Genomic DNA, 19,632 nt, shown 5'->3' with positions numbered 1-19,632 from the left:
CGTCCTGACAGGCCTCCTCCTCCTCCTCCTCCTCCTCCTCCTCCTCTGTCCGGTAACCTGCCGACTCTGCAGCTTACATCAGTCAGCGGCCTCGCTGCCTGCAGACGACTCGGACGATCAGTCTAAGCCCCACATCTGCCAGAAGCATGGCGGAGAGAGGATACCCCCTCCTGAGACGTCTGCACCGCCGTCTTCCCCCGCACGTCGCCTGCAGGACGCAGAGCAGCTGAAATGATCATTAAACATGAAGAAGCAGTGGATCAATATTGGTTTTTCTTCACCTCGATGCGTTCTCTGTCTCTCCACTTGCTGCCTGTGTGTTTGGACTTTTAATAAGGAGGGTTTGAGGGTCCCAGGGAGGCCAGCCGTAAATAGAACAGCAGGAATATGGCCGACTTACCCGCAGATCAATGCTGCTCATCTGTGTGTGTGCTGATGTGAAGATTCTCAACTCTTCTTCTTGCCTGTCTCTAAGTGTGTTACTGACTTCAGCCTCTGTGTGTGTGTGTGTGTGTGTGTGTGTGAGTGTGTGTGTAAGAGTGACAGTGTGTGCCCTTGGGAAGTGAAGGGATAATGCATTCTGTCATTGAAATATGACGGTCATAAAGTCACTCAGACACTTCCACTGCCTCTCATCACCGCTCACGGACACACACTTGCCCTTGAGATAATCACCATAGATAACAACTGCAGATCTGTGTGTGTGTGTGTGTGTGTTGTGCGTACATGTTAAAGCTGTTGCAGATATAAAAGCCTAAATGAAGAGACTTGACCTCAGTAGATGGAGGAATGAGGTCAGTGGAGGTTTCTGGATTTATTTCACATTTTCTCCTTTTCCTCACATAAAGTCAACTTTCCAAAGATTTTGTGTGATTTTTTTTTTTTTTTAATATCTTCTTCATTAGAGGAAAGCAGCGACGTCGTCTCTGATTTGTTTTTATTAACATTTCATTTCTGCATCGTCCACCTACAAGACGTGTTGCAGCCGCAGTGTTTACCATCTGAAGCCGTGGCCAACACGTGCCTCCTGCTGGTTACAGGCATCCAGTCCCAGTCGTCTTCGTTTGAAGAACAAATAAAAGTTCATTCTTTCCTTTCGATATTTACAAAAATATTATCAAAATGCTGCTGGATATTAAATCAAACATCGACACGGTAAGAAAACTGTGTGGCTCCACAGTTAGTGAAGAACTAAAACTCACAAACCAAACATGTTCTGCTGTCTCGGTAGTACTGCTCTTAAAGCCACAGCATGTTATTATCCAAAACAAGAAAACAACTCCTTTTTACTTAAATATTCACCAAGTGTAAATATAATTACTTGTTGAACACAAGGATTAAAATAAAGTCATCCTTTGTAAAAAAATTGCAAATGAATTTCAACATATCTTGGATGAGTTTGCTTCATGCAGACTTTGTTCGTGTGTTGATTTGGGATTTTCCTGCAGTGTGTAAAACTGTCACCAAATAGCTTTTAGTCACATGTTTATACCAATAAATACATGGAAAAGTCAGTGAAATGTCCTTCAACAGAGGCTGAATCCTTCTCCAACACAGAAAATACACCAGACAGACAGCAGACGTCGGACTGAAATCTGTTCCTTTAAAAGCTTTTGCCAGTAAATCTTTAGACTGTCTGATCTGCAGGAAGTTACTCCGTTTTTACCCGTCTCCCGGAGAAAACGAGGCTTTGATTCCTGGTGTCCAAAAAGAAGTTCAAGTTATTTGGTCCTTTTTAAGCAACAGAGGAGGAGTTTTAAGGCCTGCAGGATCATCTTATGACACCGAAGCAAAATAAGGACTAAAAATGGTGGAAAAATGATAAATAAAAAATAAAATAAATAATAAACAATATAAATGCAAAACAATAAACCAAAAACAAATCAAGACAAGTCTCACAGCGGGTCATGTGCCTCGCTTGACATATTTCAGGGTTCTTTAAGGTTTCCAAAGCAAGACTTGAGTCTTTTACCTGCACGTTAACTCACATTTATCCACGTTGCAAACAAACTAACATCTGGAGTAGAAAACTAAAATATCATACAGAAAAGGAGTTTTGATCAGTTTGCATCCATCTTTTTTTTAAACATTAAAACATTGATGTTGCCCCGGAGACCTCCCCCCTCCCCCCTCTGCTCCCCGTGTGTTAATGTGGATCATGAGTCGCTGTTTCGCCGCCGTTCCCGGGCTTATGTAAGGCGAGAGGAGGAGCAGGAAAGGGACGTGCAGACTTCCCGTGCGCATGTGCATGGCTGAGAAAGACAGTTAATTCCACCTGCCTGCCGTTCACGGCATCATGGCGCCCTAAAGTGCAGCGTCATTGTCCAGGCTCGGAGCTTGTCTGCGCTGGAAGGTCGGCCTGTCAGTCCGCCGACTGGACGCTCGGCTCCGTGACAGCTGCTGTCCTGTAGAAGCTGCTAAATACATTCAGCAGTGATGCACTTGACTCCCTTCCAGATCTGTTTAAGCTGTGGAAAAGTCATTTCCAGGACGGATACGGCCGGCTAATCCGCACAGTTTGTTTCCCTGCTTCTTGCTTTACTGTGATCTGATGCGTTTACCTTTGAAACTGCATCAAATTGTCTCATCAGAGGTGGGCAACGATCTGATTTCAGCTAAACCTTTAGCATGTCTTTGAGAAAAGCAAGCGTGTTTTTTTTTTATGCTTTTAAAGCAAACATCCGTTTTCAGGTTCATCTGTTCTGCATCAGCAGTGCAACCAGCGAACGCGGAAAACAAAGCGCTGCTAGCTGAAGTTTATTTGTCCCTGTGTGTGTCTGTGCTGATCCAGCTGTGTCAGTGCATGTGACAGATTAAAGCCCCGTCAGCACAAAAAGAGAAAGGAGGAGGAGGAGGAGGAAGGGGGAGGAAGAGGGGAAGGAGTAAGCAAAAGGGAGAGTGAAATAAAGGGAAAGAAGATGCAAGCAGCAGCAGGAGGAGGAGAAACAGTTCAGTGTGCAGAGGTTTGCATGAGCTCTGAGGGTTTCCAACTGTCGCAGACAATGGGGACGGCATGGCGCTCTGTATGACAATAGGCTCTTTGACCCCGGTCAAGCTAGCGGGAGGGTCGGAGGAGGGGGATGGAGGGTCTCCCCATCTGTCTCTGAGGAGGCAGCATCTATACATCTGTGCTCTGCAAAGTGCACGTAGGTTTGCTTGCAATGCTTTTCCTTATAAATGGAGGCTGGAGACGACAGGTCACATGACCATCATCTTGTCTTTAAGTAAAGCTAAAACACCGAAAGCAGATTGTTTTTACAGATTTTAAGCAGCTCAAATATGAAACGTTTGATTTAAAGTGTTGATCCAAACTCACACTGGATATAAAGTTAATACTGATCGCGCTTGTGTGGTTCTCCAGCCTGCATCACGTATTTTTGCGTGTCTTCAGATATTAATGCTACATGTTTAGCAGCTGCTGCATGTGAGTCACCAGTAGGGGGCAGCGTAGAGACTAGGGGTGGGAAAATCGAAATAATCAAAAATACGAATTTTTTTGCTTCACAATTTTAAAATCTTTTTTTTTTTTCCCAAATAAAGAAAAATATCCACCATAAAATTTTTGTGATTTTTATTGCTTTTATTGATCTTTTTACTTGTCTTCTTGGGCATTATAACAGCAGAATGACGGTATGGTTACCGTGTTGTTTTTTTCCTCATTGAAAACAAGAAAAATGACAAGCAAATAAAAGCTTTTTACACATTTTTTGTTTTTAATCAACAAAAATCAGCAATAGCAAAGAATTGTGAGAATCGCAATTTCAATTGTATCAGCACCCAAATAATCGGAATCGAATTGGGACAAAAGTGTATCGTTGCAGCCCTAGTAGAGACCAAGCTGACCTGAGGCAATATGATGGAAAGTTTTAAAGGAATACACATCTTTAGATGCTTTATATCGTATTTATCTTCTGTTTATTCAACCAAAAACTTCCCTCCTCTGTTGTCGCCATGTTTATTGTTTAGTTTCCAGCCTGTATATTTATCTGGTCTGAGTTTGCTAAAGCGCCCCCTTGTGGATAAACAAGCAGGTTCATGAACAGTTGAGCTCACGATGGAGCCGGCTAGTTAAACATAAAAGCTTCTGTTCATTGATTTTTGTTGTTCCAGAAGTTATTACCTTCTCTTCATCAACAAAGACTCCAGATTAGATCTGATCCTGGTTGATGGTTGGAGCAGAGGTGGAGGGCGAGACGTTTGTTTGCCAAGATTAGAAAACAATGAAACCCGGTTTATCAGCGGATAAAAGAAAAGGACTCATTAAACTTTAAACCAGATGTCTTTCTTTAAAACAGAGATTTTTTTTTATGGTTTCCATCATGGAGGTGAATTTTAATGCATCAGTGCTGCTTCTGCAACACGCTGTGTACATGTGCCTCCTCCTCCTCGATTCCAGCCTCTTTCCAAGACATGAAAGCTCCAGTTGGAGGAAAGACTTTAGTTTAATAGCGTTTTAATTGTGACCCCATTACACCCCTTCAGCATCCTCCGTGACCTTACTGGTGGGTTTTTTGACCCAACCTTTGAAAATCAAAGCCTGAGGCTGCGGCTAAGTCAGCAGACATTACCTGATGGATGTCTCTCGCCCGCTCTCTCTCTCTTTCCCATCACCCGGCTTCTCGTATCTGTCAGGTCTTATGATGGAGCTCCTCACAGAGAGCAGCTTGGCTAAGCAACATGGCTCAGACCTCTTCATAAAGCATCTTCATCATGTGCAGAGACAACACACACACACACACACACACACACACACACACACACACACACACACACACACACACAGTGTAATTTCACTGGGTTTGGCTTCTCTCTCTTTTCCCAGAAATAGCAGAGATAGCTTGATTTGTCTCTGCGTCACCATGGCGATCTGCTTCTTTCACAACCTGCTACGACGATAGCACTGGGCCTTGTTGTTTGTCTGTGTGTGTGCGTGCGCGTGTCTGTGTGTGTGTGTGTGTGTGTGTGTGTGTGTGTGTGTTTGATGCAGGTTTGCAGAGGTCAACGGTAGCTACACACACATTAACACCCCCACCCCCACCGGACAAAGCAGAGGATTGTGGGACAGCACACCCGTTGCCTTGGTGATGAGAATCAAAGTGACAGCTCTCCTTTCGGAAGAGCACCCCCACCTCTTCCTCCTCCTCCTCCTCCTCCTCCTCCTCCTCCTCCTCCTCCTCCTCCTCCTCCCTAGCAGGTGTAAGAGAGTGTGAGAGACAGAGGGATGTCTTTCTCGGCGTTCTGGTCGGCTTCCAGATCCTCTCGCCTTCTGTCCTTGAGAGGCTGAAATCAGCAGCGCTGGTGGGAAGTCGAGGCTGTAATTTGTGTGTCAGCTTTTAATAACGTCGTAAAAATACGGACGCAGTGGAACAGAGCGCCGCTTTTCTGGAAGAGATGCTCCGAACACGCCGCCGATTCGCAACGCCTCGCCGCAGAGGAACACGTGATGATGAAACCTCTTTTATTTATTTAGATGCTGATTTCAAATATCTGCTAAAGCAAAGGCAGAAGTTCACACACACACACACACACACACACACACTCAGAAGTACAAATGAGCTTCTCTCTGATTGGTCCTCTGGCAACAATGACACTTAGCATTGGTGGGAGCCATGGCAACGTCCCTCTGGTTGCACAAAGGGGTCGGATCTAAAAGGTCTAAATCTGCTAATGTCTCTGAGTACCTCTCACACACACTCACTCACACAGATGTGTGTGTGTGTGTGCTCTTAAAGGAGCAGGTTCCTTGGCGGTGCAGTCCTGCTTTGTTCGGCCGTTGCTTTAAGGAGGAGGAAGGTGAGCGCGGCGAACAAAGACCTGCATTGATGAGACTGAGAGCCAGTTGTGAAATTGGTTTTTTTTTTCTTTACAGACCCCCAATCTCTGGCAGAGGGACAAAGGTAGCCCTTTGGGACCCCTTAACCCCTCTGTTGCACACACACACCCCTCCCTTACAAAAGAGCTGGTTCCACAGCTGCCTCCAGTCCCCCCTCTTCCCTCCCTACTTCCATTATTTTTAATCCCCCAGTGAAAGCTCCCTCAATGTCTCCCCCCTTTCCCTACACTCAAGCCAGCGTATAACCCCACCCCCCACCTTTGCTTGTACAACACGTATGCAGTCCAGGACACTGCTGTCGCCCCCCCTTCGTCCTGCTTGATTAATCCCCCTCCCAGTCTGAGGTCCCACAAAGCCGTCAGCTGTCATATCGTGTCTGACGCTGGACTCGCGCTTTAATTATGAAGATCTGAGCGCGGCGTGCACGCATGTGGCGTGTCCGGAGACCACAGGGTGTAATTACATGTATGTTACAGATGTGGTGGTGTGTTATGGTCAGAGGTCAGACAGGCTGACAGGAAGAGGTGTTGGTCACATGACAGGCTGATGACAGGTTAATGTTAATGCAGCTTTTTACGCTGCAGGTCCAAAACAAATCCACAATGACGCCATTATTTATCACATTTTCTCAATAAGAAGGTCGCTACCATGCCATGTGGCTGAGAGACCTTTATTCTGACCAGGAGGTGACGATGATGACATTTCCTGTCAACATTTCCACCAATCAGAGAGCTCAAATCCAGGGCCATTTCCAATCAGAAGCAGCCAAAGAACAACTGAGCAGAAAGTGAGTCTGGAAAGCAGAAAAATGATGATCCTGTATGGCTGGAATGAAGCCAAGAAGAGCTGAGCAGACGTTGCACTGGTGGGAGCCACGGCAGTGAAGATAGGAGGTAAACAGTAGCATAAATGGCGAGAACTGAAAGTATAAATATGTAAATAGTTTCTGTTGTGTGTTTGTTTCAGACATGACAGAATGATGTGCAGATGAGAAAAGACTTGGTCCCTGTTGATCTTTGTGTTATTTCTGTTCATATAAATCTTCTTCTGGTTGCTGTTTATGCCGCTACATCTGTAGATACATTCATTTCACATCATTTTAGCCTCATAATCTGACAGCGGAGGCTGAAAACGTCACGTCTGCATGGAGCATAAAGACTCTGGAGCTGGGAGAAGGTCAGGTGCTCCAGACTGACCCTGTTCCAGAGTGATGGAGCATCAGGGTAAGAAGATGATCTATGATCTGGGGGTGCTGCAGTTGTTCAAGTCTAACTTCTGCAACGTTATCACGTCGGCTGCTTGAATAAACTGAATTCAATTCAATTCAATTCAGCTTTATTTGTACAGCGCCACTTGACAACAATGTTGTCTCAGGACACTTTACATCCACATCATATCGAGCCAGTTCATACATATCCTATAATAGAAACCAACTGGTTGCATCGAGTCATGACTTGGATCCAATCCCCCATCCTGAGCTGCACACGGCAACAGTGGGAAAGAAAAAACTCCCCTTTAACAGGAAGAAAACCTCCGGCAGAACCCGGCTCAGGGAGGGCAGCCATCTGCCTCGACTGGTTGGGGTGGAGAGGACAGGAAAGACAGAATGAATGAGCAGGTGATTCCATTTTCCCTGATGCCATGGACATATTGCAAGATGAAAACGTGGCGTTCGGATTGTGAAGGAGTGGTTCAGGGAACAGGAGACGTCCAGACCTGAACCCCACGTAGAACCTTTGGGATGAGATGAAGAAGACTTTGTGCATTGGTCTGATTCTCCCATCATCACTACAGAAATGAATGCAACTTTTCAGGGACACTTATCTGAACTGTCTCACAGCGAGCGTGGAACTTTTTTCTTTTTCTGAAGGTGAAGTTCAGCTGTGATGAACACGGAGTGGCAGAAAACTGATCATTCACACAGCCGATCATCTGTTTACTCTTCTTTGTACCGACCGTCGGAGTTTTTTCCCTACCAGCAGTGATCAGTTCTTCCACGCGTGACTTCTCATCAGCAAAACCTCCACTTTCATTCGCCTGCAGCCGCCTGTTCGCCGCGTTGCGCCATAAATCATACAACCGTGTTCCATGTGGTTGCCATTAATACAGATGAGGTCACACTTCCAGTCAGACCCCGCCCTCTGTGCTCACATGCGTGTCAAACCGCGCACAAATGTGCAGATCTGTGCACACTGGCAGCCGCACGCAGACGGCGAGGCATGCAGAGGAAGAGAAGCAGCTAATTGGTGTTTTAGCTGATTGCTAATTGCCGCTTTCTTCCACCTACTTCCACACGACGGAGGAGATAAAAAGATAAACTAGCAGTCACTTTCTGCTCTTGGTCCTATCAGGCTTGTTTCATTTACTCATCATCAACCAGTCCATCTTATCTTTATCAGGTCCACACACACACAGACACATGCAGGACTCCGGCCTCCTGCTTCTGGCTTTCTTTTCATCAAACTGAATGTAAAACAAGCATCTGATGTCCGTCCAGCAGCAGGATGCTTCGCCATGAAACGTCTCACACACAGGGTGATTCTCAACCAGCCTGCCATGAATGAACTGAATAAGACGAAACAAAACAAGTTTTTCTTCTATTTCCAGAAATTTCCTCTGAAAGAAACAGGATGTGAATCATCCTGAAGCTTCAGACACATCTGAGCCACTCAGGCGTTAACAAACACAAAACAATGATCCGACCTGGCAGATAACTTACTCTGATATGGTGAAGCTGTTCTCCATGCATCCTCTAAAAGTGCCTGAATGAAAAAAAGAGCTCATCTTCTCCTGTCATCTTCATCGTCTGGCATGAACTTGTTTTACAGATGATGAATATTATTGATATGAAGATTAGAATCAGGAGATCCTTTTCTTACTCATTTGCATGTGTTTATTTCAGGCTTTACTGCTATAAAACTCTGGTGCAACCTCCAAGATAACACGTTGGTTTTGAGTCATCCTGCAGCATCTTCTAAATGTCAGGCTGGAAAACGGGCAGAATTGTCATAAACAAGGAAGGTAAAGAGCTTTTTGGTGGATTCAGTTCACCGCTGTGACAAAATCAGCTTCTCTCCTGGAGAAAAATCCAGATTTAGATTTTAATACACATGTGTACTGACTTCATCCTCTAAGGCTTCACCTATGAAACGGTAGAAAGTCCAATTTTTTAATATGATACCTTTATCTGGACCTTTAAGAAAAAAACAAAAACAAACAATTCTGTTTGGGATATTTTCCATTTATTACCATTTAATGGGCAGAAAACAAGTATTAAAATAGAATAGAATAGAATAGAATAGAATAGAATAGAATAGAATAGAATAGAAAATATCAGATTGTGTTCAAAAGGATTTTCAGCAAAGTTTTTAAAATAAAGTGATACAAAATTAAACGATTGAAAGCTCCAGGTTAGACTTTATAGGGTTCATTTAACAGTTCAGGTAAAAAGCCCAACTTTATCTTATAAATGTATGATATATCATACATATTAAAAATATATATGGTTTTTTTTTTTTTACAATTGTATTGCAACCCCAGTGGGGGCCCCAAGCCCTAGTTTGAAACTATTCCTTTGAAAAGAATAGCCTGTAAAAATCCTAATTTTGACCTTCTTCAAAGTTGTTGCTGAAGAATTAAAATGAAAAGATGAAAAAAAATCTGTACTGGGACGAAATGATGAATTCTGCCCGACTGCTGGGGGGTTGGAGGGGTTGGGGTGGTGTTGGAAGGTGCTTCACCATGAGATGATGCAGGTTTGGCGTCTCAGAGCCGCGATATGTTTCAGAAATGATAATATTTTGTTGCTATGTTGCAGATTTCTGCTGTCAAACTTAATAAGCGAGGGAGTTTTTCTACCTATGTGAGACTCTTTAGTGTCAAATGTGTAATTTTGGGAGCTTTTTGTGGAGTTTAAACAGGTGATGTTGGTGGTGTTGTCGGTGGGAATGTTGGTGGGGACTTTGGTGGGGATGCTCGTGGTGCTGTTGGTGGTGTTGTTGGTGGTGTTGTTGGTAGGAATGTTGGTGGGGACTTTGGTGGGGATGCTCGTGGTGCTGTTGGTGGTGTTGTTGGTGGTGTTGTTGGTAGGAATGTTGGTAGGAATGTTTGTGGGGATGTTGGTGGTGCTGTTTGTAGTGCTGTTGGTGGGGATGTTGTTCTGGATGTTGGTGGGGTTGTTGGTAGGGATGTTTGTAGGAATGTTTGTGGTGTTGTTGGTGGGACTGTTGGTGGTGTTGTTGGTAGGGATGTTTGTAGGAATGTTTGTGGCGTTGTTGGTGGGACTGTTGGTGGGGACTTTGGTGGGGATGCTCGTGGTGCTGTTGGTGGTGTTGTTGGTAGGAATGTTGGTAGGAATGTTTGTGGGGATGTTGGTGGTGCTGTTTGTAGTGCTGTTGGTGGGGATGTTGGTCTGGATGTTGGTGGGGTTGTTGGTAGGGATGTTTGTAGGAATGTTTGTGGTGCTGTTGGTGGGACTGTTGGTGGGGTTGTTGGTAGGAATGTTTGTAGGAATGTTTGTGGTGCTGTTGGTGGGACTGTTGGTGGGACTGTTGGTAGGAATGTTTGTAGGAATGTTGGTGGTGTTGTTGGTAGGGATGTTTGTAGGAATGTTTGTGGTGTTGTTGGTGGTGTTGTTGGTAGGGATGTTTGTAGGAATGTTTGTGGCGTTTTTGGTGGGACTGTTGGTAGGAATGTTTGTAGGAATGTTGGTGGTGTTGTTGGTGGGGATGTTGGTCTGGATGTTGGCGGTGCTGTTGGTGGTGTTGTTGGTAGGGATGTTTGTAGGAATGTTTGTGGTGCTGTTGGTGGGGATGTTGGTCTGGATGTTGGCGGTGCTGTTGGTGGTGTTGTTGGTAGGGATGTTTGTAGGAATGTTTGTGGTGTTGTTGGTGGGACTGTTTGTGGTGTTGTTGGTGGGACTGTTGGTGGTGTTGTTGGTAGGAATGTTTGTATGAATGTTTGTGGTGTTGTTGGTGGGACTGTTGGTGGTGTTGTTGGTAGGGATGTTTGTAGGGATGTTTGTAGGAATGTTTGTGGTGTTGTTGGTGGGACTGTTGGTAGGGATGTTTGTAGGAATATTTGTGGTGTTGTTGGTGGGACTGTTGGTGGTGTTGTTGGTAGGAATGTTTGTAGGAATGTTTGTGGTGTTGTTGGTGGGACTGTTGGTGGTGTTGTTGGTAGGAATGTTTGTAGGAATGTTTGTGGTGCTGTTGGTGGGGATGTTGGTCTGGATGTTGGCGGTGCTGTTGGTGGGGACATTGGTGGGGATGTGGGTTTTAATGTCATCATTATTTGACTCATTCATGTTAAATCCAATTTTAATGTGGAAGGCGAAAGGACACAACCTCGGTTCAGTTCACCGTCACATCTGTAACTGTGTGAAAGTTCAAGTCACGCCACAGCAGGATTCTTCTTCTTCAGTCTCGGTTTTATCTGCATGTTTTCATCGCGGATTTATGTTTTCTGCCTGCGAGTCTGCAGCGAGCGGAATTCTCCGGCAGTTTTCTAAGCAGGATCGAGCGGCTCCAGAGTTCAGATTCTGGATGTTTTGGTGGGTTTGACTTTGCAGAGTTTTCACGTTCTCAGGCTACGTGTCCTCACTGTAAAGCCAAGCTGCAGCACGCACACACACACACACACACACACACGGGCAAGCATGATCTCAGACACACAGAAGACTCACTCAGAAACACACGCTGCAGTCCCAGCTGTAACAAATGGGGACCAGATTGTGTATGATGATGATGATGATGATGTAAAAGACCAGGCATGCTGGTCTCCATGGTTGACGAGCTTTGTTGAGTAAATGTTCAGGGTGTGTGTGCGCTGATAGGAGTGCATGTGTGTACGGTCAAACCGCGATGCCACGAGTGTAAAACAGCCCTCTTGGGTTCCCTTCTTGGGTCAAACATCGCCAGTTTTTCTTCGCTACTCCTTTGTGATGGATGTTTTACTTTGATTTAACCTGAAAACACCACCAGCTGCAACCCGATCTGGTTAAAGACACACTCTTTGACTTATTGATCCTTACTGGTGCTGGAAGAGGTTTAATCTTTGTTAACTTGCAGGAAAAAAGGAACATTTGTCACCAAACTTCATCAAAGCGTTCATGAGGTTCAGGATGTGTTGCTCCCTGTGGGACCTCACAGGTCCAGTAAATGTCTCCAAACAGAGAAGGTGCTGATGTCACAAGCCCGCGTATGATGTCACAATCTAGGCGTTTGGTGTTTAAGAGGAGAGAAGACTGTGCCGAGGCTCCGCTTCAAGCAGTTGCCGCTCTGTAAAGTTGTGAGAACGCTTTTAATGAGAGGCAGGTATTTTCATAATGCAGCTCAGCTCCGGTCCATAAGCACGCTGACAGACATCTACTGTAGATCTGTGTGTGCGTGTGTGTGTGTGTGTGTGTGTGTGTGTGTGTGTGTGTGTGTGTGTGGGTGTAGTAACACGAGCCACAGGACAAAGGGTGTGTTGAGGTGACGGTGAGAAGAAGAGTTCTGGAAAAAACATCTAAACGTGGAGTTTGGATAGAAACCGGAGGATTTACAGTAGCTTCTTTTCTTTCTAACTTGTGTTTAATCTGGATTTATTGGATGGAAAATAAAACATATTTTCAGATTTTTACACAACATATGTGTGATGTTGCTTTTCAGCAAACCCCACCTGTCATTGCTATAATGCATGTAGAGGTCCTGATGTATGGGGAAGATCTGCTGGGCTTTATCGTGATGTTTTCATTTCATTCTGGGATTTTTTGGCTTCTGGGACTTAAATAAGACGGAAAACTGTAGCGATTACTTTTGGGGACATTCAGGGATGTTTTTAACTTCACAGCAGGTGAGAACGTGCAACATTATTCACATTAAATGCACTTTTCATTATAACTCTGCCTTTATGTGCATCGCGCTTGAGCGCCTCACCTTTTCCAAGATCTACTGCAACAACGAGAGCCGCCGTGTGTCAAAAAGCCTCAACAACACTGATGGAACCGTCTCCAAAGAAAAGCAAAATAAAAGCTGCTATAATCATATTAAACATTCTAAAAAAAAACCATTTTACTCAATACAATAACTTGATTGACCATAGTAGTGTTTTATTTCATGATGAGTATTTTACAATTTTGTTAAGATAAAAACACTCATAATAGGTATAATAATAGTATTAATGACAGTAAAAAATACCCTCCAAACAAACAAACAAACAAGATAACAAATCTTTCTTTCTTTTTAATTCACGTAAACATCAACTGTTGTGGCAACGGGGCCGGCGTATTGTAGCTGCCATGGCAACAAGCAACACTGTCCAACAAAACCCAATAGAAAAGTAGTTTAAGGACCTTTTTATTGACACTTATGTACGTAAATGACTAATCGTCTGTTTCTAACGCTAGCCTCATGCTTCCACACGTCTTTTATGTTGCCGTGGTTGTTCAGTTCACAGGGAAACTGCTTTCTTATTCCGCGGTGGTGCTATTTGTCCCTTACCGGCAGCTGTAGCTTTAGAAAGGCTGAGTGTCACGGCGCTTCCCTACCTGCTTACCCGTCGTATGTATAAACAAATCTAAAATTCTTCACTTGCAAGAATGTGTCATATTATTAGCAGAGGTCATGATATGCCAAAGGTAACAAATATAGAAATGCAGAAATGCTAGTGAATATCAGAAAATGTTGCATAATGTCCCTTTAAAAACAGAACTTTGGGTCGAATCAAGGGTCATTCAAAATGCCCTCACTGTTCGCCATCCTTCCCTTCTTCAGACGTCCAGAGAGGACCGGCGACCTCTGGAAAGGCTGGGCCAAAGAGAAAACTGAGATTTGGTTTGGTTGGAGTGGAAGTGGGTGAAATCTCCACGTAATCATGGCTGTGAAAGCTGTGTGTGAGCGGCAGCGGCTGACAGCAGAGATGGGGCAGCTGACGGGTGAAAAGATGGATCTGGAAGGGTGGGGACAAGAAGGCTTAGACCAACTGACACTGTCTACATAACACACACACACATACACACTCAATAACTAATAACACACAACTAAATAAAAACTGAACTGACAGAAGAAGCAAACATATCAATAAATTTATGAAAACACCCCCCCCCCCCCCCCCCCCCCCCCACACACACACACACACACACACACCCCAGCAGAGGCTGTTTTGATAACTTTGAGGCCTCTGAGTGTAAAACGAGGGGTGTGTGGGGTCGGAGGACAGGTGTGGCCTCATCGCAGCAGTTGTGCGACACCAGATACCAACAGTAGAGATAACACTCAATGAGCTGAAGACTTAGTAGTGGGGACGGAGTGTGTGTGTGGGATGCCGCAAAGACAAAAACACACTCGTTGTGAGCAAGGTCGTGGTGTCATCCCATTTGTACCCCCCCATCCTCCAATGTTTTCATCGGTGAAACTTCTGAGGCAACACCGTCAGTTAGGAGCGATGGAAGCAAAGAGACGATGAAACACACACCTCCTCGCTTCGTTGTGTTACCTAGCAACGATCCCTTCCGGTGTTGGACGAAAACGCCTGTCTTTGTGCATGTGTGTGAGGGCGTGAGTAAAGTCAGAACGCTGATGAACTCGTTCGAGTCGGGCAGGAATTCACACCTGGTCCAGTTTCCTCGCCGGCCCTCCGAGGACACAAACGAGCTGTGTGTGCGTGAAAGACAGATGAGCACGCGGGTGATTAGGTGTGTATATATATAGTCGTCTGACGGGGAGATGTGTGACTTTTCTAGAGAGACTTTGCATGTGTGTGTATCTGCATTCTTTCCATAAGTGTGTGAGTGTGTAGAAGCAATGTCACCGTCTAATGATAGCAGGCAGGGATATCGGTGTGTGTTTGGTCCGCGGGGAAGACCCAAGCGGCGCACACTCGTACAGCTGCTCCCTGTTCCCATCGCTTCCCGCCGAAACGCGCCTTTTTGGGACATTTTATTTTATTTTGTTGTTTCTTTTAAAAATGTTATTTTATTGCTGTTGATTATAATGATTTTTTCAGTTAAATTAGCTTAAAAAAAACACAGAATTATCTGCCATAATGGTCTTCCACCATGCTAGCACAGCTAACGCTAACAGGCTGAAAAGAACAGATAAGCTAACCGTGCTGTTGAGAATAATGGAACAGGAGGTCCATCACAACACCATAATAAATGTCTGTGTGTTTCACTAGTCTTTGACTGAATAAGAATGCGTCCTAAAACCAGAAAAGCCGTGTTTGGAGACTAGCCTGACAGCTACATGGGTGAACAGCTAGGCGGATCATCCAGGTGTGGATGTTTTGTTTTAGCAAGTAAAAAGTAAAAAAGTAACTCCAAGAGCTGAAAACATTTTTTAAAAAATAAAAGAAATGAAGCTGAAGCTAAAATACCGCCATGTGTCCAGTGTGAAACCAGTCCAGAAAGCTGCCAGTTTCCACGTCAAGCGTTTTAATCTGGATCCTTGTGACCGCTGGTTGGGATTGAAGCTTTTATACATTTATTTTGTTTGACAAATTGCATCTAAATCCTGCTGAAACATCAGCAGAACCACTTTACTGCCGTGTTTCCTCCGTCTCCGAGCAGCTTCGTGCTTTTCCACCAAGTCAAGTATCCTGCAGCTGGAATGGGTCCCAAACCAGCACCGCTGATGTCATACTGGTTTTCTAAGTTTACTCCTTTATCTGACAAAGAATCCAGCTTGCTGCAAATCGTGCCCCCTCCCACCTATGTGGTTCCTCTGTTACCTGATTCTGCTGCTTCTCCAGGTTCGTGTCCTGCTGCAGAATCTGCAGAACATGTGCAGAGTGCAGTAATAAAACACAGAACTGCTGGTTCTGCCAGCTGGACTCTGAAAAAGTCCAGTTTCCCTCCACGTGCAAACCCTGCAGGTTGACCAGAAACCACAGTTTGACACAGAGAGAGGTGTGTCGAGTCTTCTGCTTTATTTTGTCTTCCCTCACATACTTTGCAAAGTATTAATAGTAAAGTGATTTATCTGGATGTGTGCGGGAAGAGTTTGGGTTGTTTGTACACTGCAGATTTGTAAACTGGATATTAGTCAGATTTCCACCAGTTGGATGCAGACGAGGTAAAATCTTCCGTTTTTAATTCTATCTATAAACTATTTTTCTTTAAGACCCTCATCTAACCTGCATCAACCAAAAAGCCAAGCTTACTTTTAACATACTGTCTCACATTTTTAAAATGGAGACAAATCATCTGCAGCGTGTTGTTTCTGACGTTACGTTAATGAAGCGATGTAGGGTAGACATGAACCAGCAAAGCCTGGAGCATGACGCAGAATATAAAATATTTGTGTCCAGTTTTTCTTCTTCTTTTAAAGTTTATTTCAAGCATGTTCTGTCAATGAGAGCCGGCCGAGGTACAAGACCCCACCCCGTCTCCACAATACACTAAACACTCCAACTCAAATCTACCACGTCACAATAAGAGATTTACCCCCCTCCCCCCAAGGAAACATGCATCAAAACCATCATCACCAGTATGGTTACTGAATGGTGTGTTACATTCACTGTCATAGTACCAGTGGTCCCGTGGTGGTCTGGTGCCCCCAAGTCTTAATCTGCTTCAGGCTGTCCCTGATGAAGCATCTGGATGTTAAAACCTTCGGCAGACACACCTAAACTGGTCTGCGATGATGGAATCAGCCTCCTGACACCTGACTGGTCCAATCAGCTGGGGCTCTGACATCATTTAACCAGTTTTCTTTTCTTTTTTATTTTAAACTTTCTGCTTTGGCGCCGAGCGGCTTTCACATGGATGTGACAGCAGGTTCAGCAGCGTGATGGAGAAAAGGAGGAGAGGGCGAGGAGGGGGGATTAGCTGCAGAAAGGGGGAGACGGGGGCTGAAATAAGGGGGAAAGACATGAGAAGAAAATAAGAAAAGAGGCAGTCATGGCATCTTTTCAGCTGTTTGCTCGGCATGGGCCGGGTCACTTGGGCAACAGCCGTCATGCTGCCAAGGAAGGGAAGACAAGAGGAGAGGGAGGGAGGGAGGAGGGGAGGATGATGGGAAACGGGGGAGGAGAGCCAAACTGAGGGTGAGAAAGAGCTGTTTTTTTGTCAGGAGACCGGCGGTCCCTCCTTCCAGTTGCAGGGAAAAAACTGCACAACTGTAAAGTGGAGCAAACTGACAGAACATGCTAACAGTTTAGCACAGCAGCTGTAAAGAAAGGAAAACACGCGAAGATGAGGCGTGCATTTGATGAGGAAGGAGGTGAGAAGTGACTGTGGCGACATGAAGCCGACGTTCTGAGTTTTCTTTGCTTTGCTCGGAAACTTCCCTCCATGTTGTTGAAAAACATGCAGGAAGGAGCTGAAGCTCATGACTGTGTGGATTGGAGGATGGGGGGGGGGGGGCTCGTTGGAGGGAAAAAAACTGGACGAGGAGCATCAGAGCTCTCCAAGTGAAAAGCGTTACATCAGTTCAGAGGAATTCCTGCCTTTTCTTCTGCTTTCTTTTGTTATTCTTTCGAGTGAGTCGCCTTATTCTCCTCACGTCTTGGGAGTTGTGGCGCGACCTGTGGACCTGTGGGAGATGGCGGTGGGGGGGTGAACAGAAGGGAGGGAGGCTGACAGGAAACAGGGTGCTGTTTTATAAAGTAACACATGGTGAAGAAGAAAGAAGGATGAAGAAGGATGTAGCGTTAATGCTAACGAATAAAACCAGCCTTCACACAGACTGCAGCGTTGTTGAGTTTTTATGCAACTATTATACGACGCTTTTCTTAGATTGTGATGCTTTTGGTGCTTTACTCTGATATGTTGGCAGGAAAATGAGAAATAGGTGCAGAACTTTTAAATCATGCCAGATAGATGAAAGTACTGTATATAAAAGACACAATCCTGTCAATCTGCTGGACGTTACATTGATTTATTGCCTGAAAGAACTTTTTCATCCCCAACTTGTCCAGTTTCTGCACAATAATCATAAATGTTTTTAACAAATGGTTGAGATAGCAGATTATACAGTAAAAATAAGGGAAAAGTTCAGTTGAAATTTGAAGAGTAAATGTGATGATAAACACATAATTCTGGCATGAAATACGTAAACATGGTGGTAGAAACGACTCAGGTAGCGACTTTTCCACAAACATTTTGTTGTATTTGCTGTAAATGTTGCTGCCAAACAGCCGAGGAGGCTTTTAAAGGGTTGAAGACACACCAGGCTGAGTTTTGTCGTCCGTGGGAATCATCTTCCACTTTCTGTCAAACTTTTTCTCATCATTAAAATAACATCCAGTCAGCGTCGGCACGGCAACGCTTCACACCTCGGCGTCGTCTTACCAGGATACCACATTAAAACTTTGCCTTTCTCTACTTTTTTTTTTTTTTAAGTCAGTAAAAGTCAGTAAAGACCAGTAAAGCTGCCCCCCCTCCACCCCCCACGTCCCCCCCAGGCAAGCTGTCCACAGAAACTTTAAAATGTTTTTCCTAATTGACCATGATTCTCTCTGGTGTAAACGATGTGGAAGCCAGTGGGAGAGTGTGTGTTACGAGCCCTCCATGGGGAACGGCGTGGACCGAGCGCCAGCTCGTCACAAAGCAGCCATCACACTTTCATCCACACACACTGCAGCGTTGTTTCGTTCTTCTTCTTCTCTTCCTTTTCCGTCCTTTATTCCTCCAATCCTTCCGTCCTTCTTTTCCTTCCTCCTCCTCATCCTCTCTTGGTTGGCTGTAGCGGCTCCAAGGTTCCTTACTGCTCCTGATTACATCAGCACATGCGGTCATGCTCACACGCGCGCGCGCACACACACACACACACACACACACACACACACACACACACACACTCCACCACACACACTTTTTGGAAGAACAGCTCATGACATCACCAACAGCTGCCCAGCTGCATGAAAGAGTGTGTGTTTGCCACATATGTGTGTGTGCGTTTCTTACTAGTGGTCCTGTGGGTGAGGGCTAGTTGCCATGGTAACCGGGTCGGCTCAGCTAAAGGCTGAACTTTTGTCCCGTTGCGGGACAGTTTAGACGTAGTCTGGTTATAACGTTGTTATGAAACTTTTCTTTCCTTTTTTCTCTCTGTTCTTTCGTTCTTCTGGGAATTTTCTCACACAAGAAGATAAACAACAACGTGAATAAAAGGTGTCCAGACTGAGGTCTGGGTTGGTCTGAGTGGGTCTGGGTGGGTGTTTCCTCTCAGCTGAGGCCAGTTAGTGGTCAGCAAACTTCTAGCTTAATATGTTTTCACACTTAATGTGATGAGAAGCAGGTTTGGTCTTTTCCTCGAACTGGAAACTGGAGGAGAACAAGTCAATGCGCCAACTCTCCACCACCCCAACTCTCCACCACCCCAACTCGCCAGTGCCCCAACTCTCCACCACCCCAACTCGCCAGTGCCCCAACTCTTCACCACCCCAACTCGCCAGTGCCCCAACTCTCCACCACCCCAACTCGCCAGTGCCCCAACTCTCCACCACCCCAACTCGCCAGTGCCCCAACTCGCCAGTGCCCCAACTCGCCACCACCCCAACTCGCCAGTGCCCCAACTCTCCACCACCCCAACTCGCCAGTGCCCCAACTCTCCACCACCCCAACTCGCCAGTGCCCCAACTCTCCACCACCCCAACTCGCCAGTGCCCCAACTCGCCACCACCCCAACTTGCCAGTGCCCCAACTCTCCACCACCCCAACTCGCCAGTGCCCCAACTCTCCACCACCCCAACTCGCCAGTGCCCCAACTCTCCACCACCCCAACTCGCCAACGCCCCAACTCTTCACCACCCCAACTCGCCAGTGCCCCAACTCTCCACCACCCCAACTCGCCAACGCCCCAACTCTCCACCACCCCAAC

General features: G+C 45.4%; 1 protein-coding gene across 5 annotated transcripts in view; it reads left to right on the top strand.

Moving 5' to 3' along the window:
• The window catches only part of nova2 (NOVA alternative splicing regulator 2), a gene marked incomplete at its 3' end in the record, with an annotated part of 86,128 nt that overhangs the window by 32,199 nt on the left and 34,297 nt on the right, over positions 1-19,632 (top strand). The window lies entirely within an intron of this gene.

Source organism: Telmatherina bonti (genome assembly GCF_933228915.1).
Source record: "Telmatherina bonti genome assembly, chromosome: 9".
Classification (NCBI taxonomy): Eukaryota; Metazoa; Chordata; class Actinopteri; order Atheriniformes; family Telmatherinidae; genus Telmatherina; species Telmatherina bonti.
The sequence above is the reverse complement of the archived record's forward strand: the minus strand, read 5'-3'. Positions and strand labels throughout refer to the sequence as shown.